The sequence below is a fragment of the Spea bombifrons genome, chromosome 3, assembly GCF_027358695.1.
Source record: "Spea bombifrons isolate aSpeBom1 chromosome 3, aSpeBom1.2.pri, whole genome shotgun sequence".
NCBI classification, from domain to species: Eukaryota; Metazoa; Chordata; class Amphibia; order Anura; family Pelobatidae; genus Spea; species Spea bombifrons.
This window is the reverse complement of record NC_071089.1, coordinates 48,359,122-48,376,154: the sequence shown is the minus strand read 5'-3', so window position 1 is coordinate 48,376,154 and position 17,033 is coordinate 48,359,122. Positions and strand designations below refer to the sequence as shown.

General features: G+C 39.8%; 1 long non-coding RNA gene across 1 annotated transcript in view; it reads right to left on the bottom strand.

Moving 5' to 3' along the window:
- The window catches only part of LOC128484451 (uncharacterized), a 19,736-nt gene extending 13,949 nt beyond the window's left edge, over positions 1–5,787 (bottom strand). The window contains exon 1 of the long non-coding RNA XR_008351153.1: positions 5,663–5,787. This is a non-coding gene — a long non-coding RNA (uncharacterized LOC128484451). The remainder of the gene's footprint in view (positions 1–5,662) is intronic.
- Positions 5,788–17,033: the final 11,246 nt, after the last annotated feature.

Below are 17,033 nucleotides of genomic sequence, written 5' to 3'. Positions count from 1 at the left end.
ATGCTAAAGAAAAATGAAAAGTAAATATTTTTTCCACTTTGGTGCATCAGTATTTTGGCTGAGGATGATAAGGGTTATTGTCTACAAAAGCTCAACATCTTATTTTAAAAAACATATGTTTAAGTATACAGTGGCATCAGCACAGCGTTAAAGGTATAGATAAAAAAAAAAAACAGAATCAGACATACAAATAATAATGTATGGAAACAGAGCGTACCAGATACAGATCAACAGAATAACGCACACCCAGCTTTGCAGGTATAAATCAATTGGAATTCACATATAAACTCATTTTTAACCCCTTAAGGACAATAGGGGTTTTTACTCGTAGTATATTGCGGGACAATGGCTCTTTTAACATTTTTCAGTGTTGCTGTTTAGCTGTGATTTTCTTCTTTCTCATTTCGTGCTCCCACACATATTATATATTGTTTTTTTCAGGACAAACAGGGCTTTCTTTAGATACCATTATTTTTATCATACCATCTAATTTACTATACAAAAAATGATAAAATATGGTGATTTTTTGTTAAAAAATTACTTTCTCTCACTTTTTAAACAAAAAAACTTTTACTCATCTGCAAAAACTAATGATAAAACCTGCTAAATAGATTCGACTATTTGTCCTGAGTTTAGAAATACCCAATGTTTTTATGTTTTTTTGCTTTTTTCTGCACGTTTTTTAGGGCAATAAGTACAGGTAGCGTTTTGCTATTTCAAAACAATTTTTCCCCAAAGCTGGTCATTCTGCCCCATGTGCCATTTCGGGTATCTTTGAAGCCGGCCAATGCAATTGACCCCATCAAACCATATATATTTAAAAACTAGACACCCGAAGGTATTTGAAATGCTGGTATTTTAACCCTTTCCATGCACTAATTCTACCACTAGCCTTTGTCAAACTTTATGGTAGTAATTTTTTTTTGTATTTTATTCACACACGTTGTACTTCAGATATAAATTTACCGCTCCTGGTATATGTCCCTGTCAAACACCCCCCCAATATGTGTTCAGTAACATCTCCTGAGCACAGTGATACCCCACATGCAGGGGTTTGTTGGGTTATTTGGGAGGCAAAAGGCCACCTTTGTGAGGTGTGTATTTTTTTACATGTAACTATATATATATATATATATATATATATATTTTTTTTTTTATTTAATTTTTTTTAATTTTTTTTTTTTATTTAATTTTTTTTAATTTTTTTTTTTTTTACAATACACTGAGGCTGTGTAGCCCCCTCTGAGGCTACACAACCTCAGTGTATAGTTAAAAAACGTCATTGCCTCAATGAAGAGGCAGGTGAGTGATTGACAGACCAGGTCACTGGTCTGTGGTTTAACCCACCGATCGCCGTGATTCACTGTGAATCACGGGGATCGGGAAGTTGTGAAGCCCCCCCCCCCCGGAGCATTGCAGGCTTGCCTCAATGAAGAGGCAGCCTGGAATGCCCCTCACCCGATTTGCATCGGGTTCAGGGGGGGGGCGGTTGACAGACCAGTGATTTCAGTCACTGGTCTGTCATTTAACCCACCGATCGCCGTGATTCACTGTGAATCACGGCGATCGGGAGGTTGTGAAGCCCCCCCCCCTGAGCATTGCAGGCTTGCCTCAATGAAGAGGCAGCCTGGAATGCCCCTCACCCGATTTGCATCGGGTTCGGGGGGGGTGTTGACAGACCAGTGATTTTTTTTTTTTGGTTTGCCTTGATAGCCTCACTTGTAATCATGTACGTGGATTGTCGTTAAGGGGTTAAATTAAAAGGTATAGATAACCCCCTAAATTACAAGCATAGATCACAGGTTGCACACCCCAAAGCCAGCCCTGGTGTCCACATTGCCAACATAGAACCTGATCAGCACTCACATTACACACATATTACAGCCCAGCCTGAGCCAACTTTGTCCCCTAACAGCCCAGTGTAAGAAATCTTTGTCGGCAAACAGCCCACCCTTCATGTGCCATCTTTGCATTTCCCCAAATCACTTAAACATCCATGACAGACACAAACACTCACACAGTTACTCACTCATTCACACGAATCATTTACACATATTCATTAATGCAGTCTGACAAATCATTCAATTAATTCATCCACACATTAATTCATTCATTCTCATACACATTCACACTACCCCCTCTCCCCATCTACCCCTCCCCTTCTTATTATCTGCCCCTTCTCACTATTTACCCCCTTATTACTATGTACCCCCCTCCCCCCCTTCTCACTGCCTTCCCCCCTTTCTCACTATCTAACCCCTCTCCCCTTTCTCACTATCACCCCTCTCCCCCTTTCTCACTGCCTTCCCCCCTCTGCCCCTTTTCTCACTGCCTTCCCCCCTCTGCCCCTTCTCACTATCTACCACCTCTGCCCCTTCTCACTGTCCCCCCGCCCCTTCTCACTGCCCCCCCGTCCCTTCTCACTGCCTCCCCCACCCCTTCTCACTATATTATTTACCTTGTTGCCGGAGTCCTGCGGTGGGAGCGGGAGGCGTCCGTCTTCCCGCTTTGCCGTGGTGCGCGCTTCACAGCTGAGTGCCAGAATATGACGTCATATTCCGGCGCTTAGAATGAAATGCCGGCACCGTGACGGAGTCACGGAGAGTGAGGGGCGCTGAGCGGTTGCTGAAAACTTTATGAGCGACCGCTCGGCGCCCCTGCCCGGGACAGTTTGTTTTGCAATTGAATTGTATATGTTATAGGTCTCATTACAGTGGAAAAAGTTCTGACACCTTTATCTTATTCTTTAACATCTCAAGAACCTGGCATTTTAATAGGGGTGTTTAGACTTTTTATATCCACTGTATATATTATGTAGTAAAAAATGCATGTCTAACGCATATATAATTATATAGTGTATTTGTAGCGTTTTATAATTGCCCCCCCCCACACTTTGATCCCGGTCTTCTCTTGTGCCTCCCCTAAATATCAAAGCTGGAGATGCCACTTTATTTATATACCGTATTGGCTCGATTATAAGCCACACCTTATTATAGGCGGCGACCTTTAAGTTTGGTGCTATTTTAGAGAAAGAATACACAAGTGGAATGGTAAAGCAGTATTTTTTCTAATTAACAGTAATACATGTATTTTAGCATGTCTGGTATCCATTATGCAGTTAATAAGCATAGGTTATATACAAACAGAAATTTGGAAAGCAAATAGCCATTTTAAGGTCCTTCCCCTTAATTCATAATGCACCTTACTTATAGATACACCACTCTGCCCCCAGTTATGTCACTCTGCCCCCTGATATGCTTTATAACCCCTGCTATGCCACTCTGCCCCTATGCTTTATAACCCCAGATATGTCACTCTGCCACCCAGATATGCTTTATAACCCCTGATATGTCACTCTGCCCCTATGCTTTATAACCCCAGATATGCCACTCTGCCCCCCAGATATGCTTTATAACCCCTATGTCACTCTGCCCCCTGATTTGCTTTATAACCCCTGATATGCCACTCTTCCCCCAGATATGCTTTATAACCCCTGATATGTCACTCTGCCCCTGATATGTTTTATAACCCCTAATATGTCACTCTTCCCCAGATATGCTTTATAACCACTATGTCACTCTGCCCCTGAAATGCTGTATAACCCCTGATATTGACGCTCAATCAAAGAAGCCCCAGCGGAAGTGCCAGCAGCAGCGGAAGTTATCTGCGCGTATCACACAGGCGCTCACCAGCTGCCAGTGCCAGCAGGTGAACGTCTGAGCAATGTGCTCAGACAGCCTCTGCTGCTACTGGCCGGTAGTCATAGAAGCCCTGGCGGAAATGCCGGCAGAGAGGGGATTATCGTGCAGACGCCCACCGGCCCACAGGGCTAAATGATAAAGAAAAAAAAACACCTGCCCGTTGGGCGATATGAATTGCACATCTCTGCACTAAACCCTGATTATAGGCCGCACCTCTACTTTAAAGACTTAAAGTGTGTGGGGGGTGGCCTATAATCGGGCCAATACGGTAATTTTGTGTGCCCCTGGGTCTTCTGTTTCATTATGATACATTTTCACCAGTTTTAACAAGTTCGAAGTTTTGGAATTACAGTAGATAAACGACTGTGAACCAAGAGATCATGAAGCTTACGTCACCTGTGAAAGGTAAGGGAAGCTTTGTGTGTTAATAAGTCTGCTAATGAGTGATGACATTTTAAGGACCAGCCTGTTTTCTTATTTTTTTTAACCCCTTGTGACCAAGGCTGTTGTAACACTTTTGCGGTGCTCGTGTTCAGCTGTAAATTTATTCTCTCCTATTTAGTGTAACCACACAAGTTATATATTTTTCTCACTTTTATTTATTCATCTAAAAAGTAAAAAACCCTGCTAAATAGATTCTACTATTTTTTTTGCAAGTTATTGGGCAATAAGTAGCGTTTTGCTATTTCAAACTATTTTTTTCCAAATCTGGTCATTCTTCTATTCTATGTGCTATTTCGGGTATCTTTGAAGCTGGCCAATGCAATTTACCCCCTCAAACCATATATTATTTAAATAGGTACCGTATTTGCTCGATTATAAGACGAGGTTTTTTTCAGAGCAAATGCTCTGAAAAATACCCCTCGTCTTATAATTGGGGTTGTCTTATAATCAGACCTCTAATAGGTCTGACTATGAGGTGACTAAGATCCAGATCCCCCGCGGCTGCAGGGGACCTGGATCCTCCTGTCTCCCCCCCCCCCCACACACACTTACCGGTACTTCTGAGTCCCCGGTGTGTAGCTGGGGCAGCGTGTAGATGTCTATGCGATTCGCGTAGACAACTTCCGCTGCAGCCGGAAGGAGGTATGGCTAGCAGCGGGGGTTGTCTGCGTCCATCGCGCAGACCTTCCCCGGCTGTCAGAGATCAGAGTTCTCCGCACCGGTGCCGGTGCTGCACCGGTGCGGGAAACTCTGATCTCTGACAGTCGGGGAAGGTCTGCGCGATGGACGCAGACAACCCCTGCATGCTTAGTCGTGCTTAGTTTGGTGTTTGGCTGCATGTCTCAAAATCCCATTTTTTTTCTTCAAGAGACTTACACCAAAACATATATTTAATCCTGACACTGACAATTTTTCCTTGCATGTATAATGATTTTAGGGTCTCTGCCAGTTGTCCAAGCTTTGATGCTGTGAGTGTTAAAAATACAAAGTTAGTATGTAATAGTGTAAATCCAGTCATTGACTAAAGGCTTGAAGTTGGTATGCGGTTTTAGTCTATCATTGAGTTACTGTATTTTTGCATTTAATGTTTAGAACATGACATTTCTCTCAACCTGGAGAAGTTTGCTCTGCAAACTCCACTCAACTGCACTCTCGGTTTAATTAATAGTCCTGCTTACGGGAAAAGCAATCTTCAGAGTTAGGTCTCAGACTGCAATGTAACCAGAAACAAACAATATAATGATATAACAACCAAATAAAACATAAGAAAACAATGTTAATCTTCTTGCACATTCTATGCAAATCTCTCAGCACTTCTGTGCATACAGTAACATGTCCCTTGATTAATATGGCTACTTAAATTATGCAGTTGGGTACTTAAAAAAAAACACACCAACTTTCTAATCTACTTAAAGTAAATGTATGGAATATTAATGCTAAAACGATAAATTATTAATTGTAAATATTAAAGCCCTTGTTAACTGTGTTAATATATTAATATTCACAAGGCAATTTACCTTAACTTGTCTTAATATATTTCCAAATACAGGAGTATGAGTGCATATTTTCCCAAATGTAGCACTGAAGATCTGTAACCTAACAAAATGAGGTGGCCTAACATCATCGCTTTTCGAAAGTTCCTGCAAGAGAAAAAAGGGGGAATAGGTTCAGTGAATATACAAAATATTAATTTTAAAAAAAATAAAAAAACAAGAAACACAATTGTATCTGTAACTATTATAAATTATCTTACCTCTGGTATTTTAACTATGGATACAATTTAGCCTATACGTGTGAGTGTTTTACATAGAAAGTGCAAATGCAAATAAAACGGACACTTGTGTGCATTTTAAAAAATCAACACAAAAATAATAAAATAAAAATCTCCTCTAACCCTCCTATATGAATTGGACTGGGAGAGCGATCACAATCGGCCAATTAGATTTGCACCTTAGTACCAACTGCAAATGAAAAGTAAGTTAAGTAACTGTCATTACCGTATTTGCTTGATTATAAGACGACCCTGATTATAAGTGCCCCCCCCAAAATGTGAATTTTAATTTAGGGGGAAAAAAAAGCCTGAATAAAAGACTACCCTTTAGGAAAAACAATTTCTATATTAATTCACATTTAAACTATTTTTTTATATTTAACAAAAACCATGATTGAGAAAAATGCATTTCTTGATTTTATTTCGTTTTATTTGCCAACCTGCCCGCAGTTATGCACATCTACCTCCAGACTTGCCACTCTGGCCCCCAGATAACCCCCCCCTATATGCCACTCTGCCCCCCAGCATTTGTCCCTGTGCCTCCCTTGCCAGCCCTTCTGATTATGAACTAATATCCCAAACCCTAAAAGCTCAAGAAGTGTGTAGTTATGTAGTGATGGTTAAAATATAATTTTGCAACAGTATACCACCACTAAGGGTTTGTAACCAGTATCAACCATTTGCGCAGTATAAAAGTAAATAGCTGTAACAGAATGCTTCACATGAAGCAGACAAGAGTATTATGTACTAATGTTTAGTCTCTATAAAATAAACGCAGGTTTTAGCAGGCATGCTTCTAAAATATTTTCTTTATCAATACACCCAGTATCTTCTATTGGAATAATACTGTTTCATACCTTCGCCAAATATTTTTCGTATTGTTCAACAAAAGTGTTCTTGAAGAAATCTTTGTTCATGTCTTCTGTTTTAAGTATATCTGTACTAAACCAGAAAAAAATCTGTTTTAATCACAGGCACACAAATATAAATACTGTCATAGTTCTTCAGTAATGATTGGCAATATCTGTAACTCAACCAAGTCTGAGAGGTTTAGCTGTACACTCAAATGATATTGTCAGCTCTTGGGGTGTTTCATTTTCCATGTGCATTTCCCCTCCTTGAGGCTTAATAACATTACCAGTAAATGGTGTGTTTATCAGAGTTGCTGGATATTTGTGGTTTACAGCAGAGTAAAGAAGGTAGGTTGGTTTAACCTTGGTACTTTTTACCAAATTTACATTTAGTATAAAGGTTTCTTGGAGGTCACAGGAGACAGTGGTTGCGCATAGAGGAGAAGAAAGTCACAGTAATATAATATGTGGCTGGCACCGTGTGGTAAGGAGTTAAGGAATGGATACTCACATTTTTTGGGGACTTAAGCAATTAGTCCCACAGAACTTGCATGGGCGATACAATCCTCGCCTGGGGATATCTTTAGCAGCAGTCCTGTGTAGTTCTTTTTTTTGGTTCTCAGGATAAGGTGCACATAAAAAGTTAAACAGAAATGGGCATAGTGCTTTCTCTATGATAAAATGGATAAAACAAATAAAAACAGTTCACTATATACTCACAATATGGTGAGCAATAAATGGATTGCTCACACCTTCTGGCGTAGGTGGAATGATCCCCACTACGGATATAAACTTGTGTGTTTAAAACAATAAAAGGATACCAGGAGCAGAAAATAATGGATTTAAAAAAAAACTTATTTATTTTCAACTTTCTGGTTAAAAACCATTAAAAAGTCAATAAAAATAGCACAAACGCGTTTCACCTACTAAATAGGCTTCCTCAGAGTGTCTAAAAGAGCTCCTGGCACTGAAATCCTTATATAATAAATTCAAACAGTGTCCATTTTATTATACAGAAAGCACTATGCCTATTTCTGTTTAACTTTGTATGTGCACCTTATCCTGAGAACCAAAAAAAAGAACTACACAGGACTGCTGCTAAAGATATCCCCAGGCGAGGATTGTATCGCCCATGCAAGTTCTGTGGGACTAATTGCTTAAGTCCCCAAAAAATGTGAGTATCCATTCCTTAACTCCTTACCACACGGTGCCAGCCACATATTATATTACTGTGACTTTCTTCTCCTCTATGCGCAACCACTATCTCCTGTGACCTCCAAGTTGTTTACCAAGCCAAGAAGAGGAAACCTTGGCGAGTGGGCTGCTGCTATTTATAGGACTATTTATTTTATTGCTGTTTTTATTGCTCTTAGCGCTTTTACCTTCATATTTTTTGCTAAAGGTTTCTTGAGCATTATTTTTGATATCAGTTGCACTGTGGAATGCAATAGGCTAACCAATCTGATTATGTTTCTTTTCACTTCCCCAGAATGCGTTTTTATCACGATTTGTTGGCTTAAACAGGTAGCTATGGTTCAAGAGACCTGAAAAATAAGCCACAGCAGCATACCCGTTTGCTTTTCAGGAGTATATAAACGCCAACAACCCCTCCTTCTTCCTCTTTCTTTGCTGCTCACCAGTTCGTTCCCTATATCCACTCTAGGGTCCTTGTCTCCCTGCTTGTCTTCTTTATCCCCCCTCCATCATACCTGCGTTACCCTTTGCCTGTTTTTCCCCCCTCCCTCTGCTCGTTTTGGTCGGGGGGTTCTCTTAGGGTCTGGGTTATTCCCCCCTCCTACCAGGCAGCCTCTCTGCCTTGTTTTTTTATTCTTTGGGGAGTTTTTGTTCTGTTTCCGGCCATTTGTCCCACTCAGTGGCCATCTTGGGAGACAAATTCTCGTCTTGCAAGATGGTGGTGGCCATCTTTATTAGTCTCCAGATTGATTTTAAGTCAGTCCGGCAGCCATATTGGTTGGGTCAACAAAATCTCATGTTTTGAGATTCCGTCTGCCATCTTCGTTCACCTTGGCAGCGTGGTTTCCATAGTACCTGCCGTTTGTGGACTTTGCAAGCCTCGTTTTTGGGTTCTGGTGTGCCTCACATTTTCCCAGCCCTATATCTGCTCAGGTAACTGTGCTTCTTTGTATTTCATTTCGCGGGCGACCCACGCTATTTAACTAGGTCTCCTGACCCCTGCTGGTTCTGCAGACCCTAGGGTGCCCCCTACTGTGATTTTGTGCCTCTTAGTCAGTGTAAACCCTTGCAGTATAGCCTTGGTTCTCTTCGGAGACCTGTTTTTCAGAGTGGCCCCGTGAGATCACCAAAGTTAAATTTTATTGACACAAGGTGAGCGGGGGTCCTTCGCCTAGCAAAAAGATCGGACGGACCGCTGTCTCCTCCTACAGATGGACAATGTATCGACAATGAGGTATATCAACCGCCTGGGAGGGACGTGTTCCAAACACCTCGTGGAATTGATGAACAAGATTTAGGCCCTGCTGGCGGAGCATCTCCTGGGGGAACAAAACCAGTTGGTAGATTGGTTCTCCAAACATTGGTGGGATGCGAGCGACTGGATGCTTCACAAGTATTCTTGGAAATCCAGCGGCTTGGAAGTCCACTGTCCCTGGACCTCTTTGCCTCCAGAACCAATGCTCAGTTGGATCGGTTTTTCAGCTGGCTTCCAGACCCAGCAGCCCTAGCAACCAACGCATTCTTGCAGCACTGGCCAGAGTCAGGGGTCTATGCCTTTCCCCATTTGCCATGATTCCTCAAGTGGTTCAACATCCCTGGCACTCTCGCGGGACTCTGGTTCTGATCACTCCCAGGTGGCCCTCTCAGCCATGGTTCCCTGCTCTTCTGGAGACATCCATCCAGGGCTAGGATGCTTTATACTTTGGTGTCTTATCCTTATCTTTTGGAGGAGCCTAAGTTGTTTTTAGCCAAGTGCACGTACTACTTCTTTGTGCTCCTCCACTGCTTCGCAATTCTTACTGTCTTATGTTAAGTCATTTCGTCCGGTGACTTACCCCACTCTGGCTCGCTACATCCGGTGGCTATTTTCTCTGGCAGGTATTGAGAAGTCATTCGGAACTCACTCAATCCGGAGTGCAGCTGGTGCAGCAGGTGGCATTCTGTCGGACATTTTGAGGGAGGCCGAGTGGTCGCATGTGTCTGCTTTTCACACCTTTTATTTTCACCCCTTTTCTCCTGTAGCTTTGGCATTGGAGCGTTAAAAATGCAAATATGAGCCTCCTGTCGTGCCTTAAAATTAGAGCTTATTCTAGAGTAATTAGAATTTTAATAAAGACAGGAAGAAAGTATTTATCTCCCTTCCCTGGGTTTTAGGGACTTTTTCGTTTGGCAGTTGTCTGTTTATTATTATTATGTTCAGATTTTATTTTCGCAATGTATGCAATATAGTTTTATGTTTGCCTCCTTAAGTGAAGTATCATTAGCTGTTAGGATATTTCTCTTTTCTTTTTCAGCCTGAGTGTCTCCATGGTTTCTCATGTGGTCGTTTCCTGTTCCAGTTTGCCCAGGCTGTCGTTTTACGGCCTAGTGGTACCTGCGGGCATCCGGCTCAGGTGGTGCTGTCGGTTCGCGTTCAGAAAAAGGAAGGAGGAGTGGTTGGGGTTTATATACTCATGTGGTGTGTTGGGATTGGTTTGTTTGGGTGTTCTTTTGTTAACCTTTTCTTTGCTGCTAGTTGGTGAGAGTAAGGAAAGTAATGCAAATACTCGCCTCCTGTCTTTAAAAGGAGTTCATTATACTCTACATATATTGTTTAATAGTGCTTTCTGAGATTTATTTTGTAGTACACCACTTTTTTTTTCTATGAGACTCTTGGATATTGTGTGTGGAAACTCTTGCTGGAAGGATATCTTTGTACATATTATTTTTATGTTACACATATAATTTATTCGCTTATTATTTGGATGCACAGACACTTGTGTGTTTTTGATTGTACTTTATTTGGGACATCTGGGGAGCTTGTTCCTGTGTTTTTGCGGCACCACTCCACCAGAAGGTGTTATATTTTATTTAAATTGGAATATTGAGCTTCACTTGTTTGTATTTTGATACCTACAATTTGTGATTGCTTTGGAGATATTTAGTTAAAATGTAAAAAGACTACTTTACAGAATTTTAAAAATGTTCGCCTTTTTAGCCCCCAGGCAACCCAACAAACGTATGCATGGATGGCATCAATGTACTTAGGGGATGTTGCTGAACATATAATAGGGTGTTTGGCAGTGGCACATACCAGGACCTGTAAATCCATACCTAAAGTACAATGGATGTGGGAAAACGCATCTGGTGGTAGAATTATCGCATTGGAAAGAGTTAAAATGCCATCATTTGAAATACCCCATGAGGTCTAAAAAATTTAATTGACCGGCTTCAAAGATGTCCCCAATAAGAAATGGGGCAGATCTGGGGGAAAAAAAGGTTTTGAAATAGCAAAATGCTACATGTACTTATTGCCTTATAACTTGCCAAAAGAAAAAAAACACAAAAATCATTGGATATTTCTAAACAAATAGAATATTTTAGCAGTTTGTTTTCATTATATTTTAAAGATGAGTAAAATAGTTTTGTTAAAGGTCTTAGTAGAAGTTAAGGTTAAGGATTTAACTACGCAGTACTAGTAGTTTCTGTTACATAAGATTTTTTTATGTTTTAAGATTAGAATGTTTTTGATATTCTGTAAAAATGATCAACAGTTTGGCCTTGGTGATTTTCCTCTCTGATTCTCTCCTGAGTTTTTTTTATGACCGTTAGTACTCTTTTTGAGGTAGCGATAGGCAGGTCTAGTTACAAAATATATATGCAGATTTTTGTTTATACTCTGGGGCAGACCGAGAGACTGAAGCTAGACTTCATATCGAAACTGACTGGTATGTTTATTTTTATTTTTTATGCATATAAGTTTTAACAGGCATTCTATGTTATACTCTGTTTTAATTTTGGATTTCTGTAATTTTTATTATTTTTAAATAAATAATTACTGTTTTGAATTCTCAGTCCTTTTTTATCATTGTGCTCATGATTTCATCTGTTGAATGTGAGACCTATCCACATGTATAAAATTGAAATTTGGTAACTTATCACTTAGGGTGGAGAATAACCTCTTTTTAAGACATTACATGGGAGGAAAGGTATGAACCTATCACAGTTTTCAAATAAATGTCAAAAAAAGTTTGGGGTTTTTTTTTCTAATTTTTCACCATATTTTTTTTATAGTGAATTAGATAATATGATCAAAATAAATAAGACAAATATGTAACTTGTATGGGTACACTAAATGAGAAGAAAATTACAGATAAATACAAGCACCAAAAAATGTTAAAACGAAGGGTACAAAAAGAAAAAAAAAACAACTTGGTCCTTTAAGGGGTTAAACACTAGGTAATGTGCCCAACTACCCAGTCACTTGGGGTAGATATAAAAATATAGCCAACAAAAGCGTATAGGTGAATCGCTTGATTTACGTGCATTAGTGCTGCTGCATCACTCGGAATAAACTCTACCGTTATCCAAAAAAACAGACGTGAATATACAGAAAACTTTTGACGGCGCTCAAAGTTGTAAAACACTAAAATATAAATGTATACTTCTAAGCATTTAAAATCTTCAGGAATATGTATATAATTCATTTTGGGAACTATGCATTTATATTTTTTGTTTTTTTACACTTTTGAGTGCTGTCAATATATAGAAAAATATAGCACTCCAAATATCAGCCCAGTATTTAGCAACTGGCCTTTTTTCAACATTCTACATAGGGTAAGAAAAAATTCCCCATTGGACCAATATATTTACACTGCACATATCTAACCCACCCTTTATAATATCTTACAATATTGAGTGATTTTACAATGGACAGTTAAAGATATAGCACCCCGAATATAAGCCCAGTATTTCAAAACTTTTTTCAATATTCTATATATTTGACCAAAATATTAACAATGCAGTAGTGTCACATATACCACCTCTAAATTTCTTTTAACCCCATGTAGACTGTTGAAAAATGCCAGTTCCTAACTACTGGGCTGATATTTGGGGTGCTATATCTTTAAATTTCCACAGTGAAATCTTTCCACATAGTAAGATATTATACAGGGGGGTATATGCAACAGCACTTTTAATATATTGGTCCAATATGGCATTTTGGTAATGTGTGCAGAAATGTTAGCAAATTACATTTTCTGGCAATGGGCTGATATTTAAAGTTTTTTACATTTAATTTGCTTAATAAAAATTATATAATTTTGTTGGGAGAGATATATTTATGAGAACTCTGCCTAATCCAGTCATAATTGTATCATTATATCTGTATTATCACGATCCACCTAATGCTAATCTGAAACAAAAGGCGTCTGATGGTTTGACCGCTTATCTGAGACTGTCTGATAGTTGACTTGAGTGCTAAAAGGTTTACATCAAAAACATAGCCTCCTAGACTGGAAAATTGTGAATCGGCAGTATTTCAAATGGCTTACTAGAAAATATGCCGAACTATGTATTGTGTTGAAAATGTTAAAGGTACAACATATCAATAACACATCTTTAAAGTTAATTAGCGCAAGAAAATAAACCATAAATTCGAACGATAATTATTTTTCACACAGTAAAAAGATTTAAAGTAGGTTTACTATAATACTTAAGTGTACTATAACAGACTATATTAACAATTTAGGGCTTAATTTAGTCAAGTATGACGGCGCACAACCATTATCTTACCTCTGGCATCAGTTTAATATAAAACTTTAATTTCAAAACGCTAAGGTTTCAATCTCCCAACCGCCAAATCCAGGTAATGTGTGTTGCCATGGAGACAAAGTAAACTCACAGGAAGTGTCCCGACTTTTCGTGTTACCGCTTGACGTAGTTGTGGTGAGACATGTATTTATTAGCGTGTATCTTATTCTACAATTTATTGAAACCGAAATGTATTGTTTTATTGTTAAAAGTCAGATCGTGTATATATTAGTTAACGTCTCGCTGCATGTTTAATAATTCTACGTGAGTTTTATTTGCTGGTGCGTATAAAAATCACCATACACCTTTGCTTTCTTGGTTAGCGCACAACAGAACATCATATGCAATACGGCATATAGTTTCACTTGTTGCCTTGGTTGGATAAATCGTGTTTTCGCCGTTTTGTTTATTAATTTATATGTCTAATGCACGTTCATCCATACAACTTCAACTGCAGTACATTGGGTAGCACTATAAAAGCGGGAATCTGTTTTCATGGGCAAATAGTCTGTAACAATGCAATAAACAGCGCCATCTGTATTCCAAATGTATTAAGGCTTTACCATGACCCTGAATGCGGGGTTTATGTTGTAAAGCAGTTTACTTTTAAATATTATGAAGTACTGTCTCTGACAGGTTTCTCCTAACTTGGTACTACATTATACACAGCACAATTTATGATTTTACATTCAAGAATCCTGTATTAAATATTTCTTATACATGACCTACACTGGTGCTAGTCCTTTGGACCTTCATGCCAGCTCCCAGTTTAAATACCAAAATGCAAAATGTACACTGTACCTTAAAAACACTAAAATTTTAAACTTTATTAATTTAATTAAAATGTCACCAGACGGTGGGGGAATATCTGAGTCTTTAATCCTGGGGTAGAAGAAAATCTAATAACCATTTTGATAACACCTCACTGGATTCTAATATCAATATAGCTAGAGGCGTATTATGGGGCTATCTTATCTCAGAGTGATGTCTGCTCTCATATCTGCAATAGCGTGTAGAAACTCTAGTTCCCTAAAGCAAAAACAAAACACAGAAAAATAATGCTAAACAAGCAAAACAAAAACTAACACACGTTTTACTAAGACGTACCTTAGCTTCGTCAGGGGTATTCAAAAGTTCCCAGCAGAACAAACACTATTTTTTTAAACAGCCAGCTCCTCCCTGATTAGTTTTGATGCGTAAAAGGTTTGTCCATTACTACCCAAAGCCTCCCTGGTTGATCGTGATGTGAATGGGGCAAGTCCATGACAACCCTTGTTGCTATGGATGCTTGTTTCGAGTGACTCTAGATCCACAGTCATTATGATAAACCCTGGAACAGTGTGCGAACAGCCGGAGAGAAAGCTGCTGTGAGAGATACGCGGGAATGATGTGGGATGTATGTATATGTGTTTGTATATAGGTACGTGAGTATGGATGTGTAATTGTGTGTGTGTAAGCATGGATGTTTCGTGGCAATTTTTGCACCAGGGCCCTGCGGTTTCTAGTTATGCCCCTGGATCATGCAAACCATTTACTTCCAGATATTTAACTGTCCTATCCTTAAACATGGTTTCCCTTAATTTTCCAACTACTGACGTAAGACTTATCGGTCTATAGTTGGCCAAATCTTCCCTACTACCATTTTTGTGCAGTAGTACTTATGGTTGCCAACTTCCAGTCTTTTGGAACTACTCAAACCGGTCTGCTAGCAGTTTTGCCAGGACACGTCAAAGTTTTTTTTAATAATTTTGGGTATATCCCATCAGGTCTCATAGTTTTGTCTGTTTCACTTTCTATGAATGCCACTATTTCCAGTGTCCAGTGGATGCATATTTCAAAGTTTAGAAACTTGGCCTTGAGGACAGTAAATCGAGTGCACTCCTTGTAATATACGCAACGTATGCACTAGCACACATATTTAAACAGTCACTACCACATGTACATGTAAATACACTAACAAACACAATCATATCCAGTATGGCAATGATGAGGTGACCCTGGCATTTTAAGGATATGTGTGTCTGCACATTACATTTTTATGCTCATGTAGCATATGGCCACACACTGGAGTACTAACTACTGCTGGAGTGGCAAATCTTGCCAGTGGCCCACTATGCATTTTTCCAGTTGCCAAATGGCCTGCAAACACACTTCATGCTAACACAAACACACAATTACACATACACACACCCACACAAACACATTAATGCTAACACATACACATTAACACATATAAACGTTCATGTTAACACAATAACACAAATATGCACACTATGTTAACATACTGTATAACATATATATATATATATATCAGGGCTTGACAAATTTGTTGTGAATCTAGGCCCCAGGTAAAAAAGTTAGGAGCCAGGATTTTTTTAAACTAACAGTTGGTCAGGAGTGATCTGATCATCATCAGCCCACTTACTAAACTCACAGCATTTGACCTGGAAGCACCCTGGACTTTCAGATCAGTGCTGTTTTTTTTTTTTTAAATTATTTTTTTTTAACCCTTTCAATGCTGATGTTCCATTGGAGCACAGCATTGACTGATATTTAGTCCCCACAAGCTTGTGGGGACAAATGTTAACCCCTGCAATGCCACCAATGTGTCATGCACAATTGTGGCATTGAAGGGGTTAACGCTGCACTGTCGCTCTCATGGAGCGATCAGGCAGCTGGGGGGTGTTGGGTCAGGTAACCACACTTGTGTGGGGACCCAATCAACACACAACCCCCTTCCCTGAAGCTGCCTGTGGCAGCTGAAAACACGATTGCTGGTTTTGCAGCAACCGCGTTTTCAGCCTACAGGCTCACTCTGTGGGAGTGATCTCAGGCTCGGGGGCGGGCTCGGAGTGGCTGTGCTGTCTGCCCAGACACCCCGTGTGGTGACTCAGCCTCTTACATCCACAATTTTTTCTGGATGTAAGAGGCTGACAAAACCTAGGCGCCAGGACAAAATTCTCTGGCGCCTGGGATTTGTCGAGCCCTGATATATATATATATATATATATATATATATATATATATATATATAAAAAGGCTGTTATCAGCCTGTATTTGTAGGAGGGAGGGCTCGTCTCACGGAGTTGCTTCACAAGAGCTTGCATTATGTGCGGGGGGGTTTGATTTGGCCGACCTACTTATTTGCTTCACGTGTGGGGGGGCTTTCGTTTGGTTAAGCGACTTGTTTGTTTCACGTTCAGGGGGGGAAGAGGGGTTTCATTTGGTCAAGCTACTTGTTTGCTTCAAATGTGTGTGTGGGGGGGTAATTTGATCTGCTCTTTGCTTTCCGTGTGAGAAAAGGGGGGTGATAGTTTAAAGACACTTTGGCTGTTTTCTCCTTACTGGTAAACTTTGCCCTCCAGTAACCTTTTACTTGCTTCTTGAGGGAGGGAAGGTTCACTTGCTTCTCATGCTAAGTGGGAGGAAGGGGATAGGTTTGTTTTCTCAGAGCTACTCACCAGTTCAACTTGTTCATGTGCAGGGAAAGGGGGACGGGAG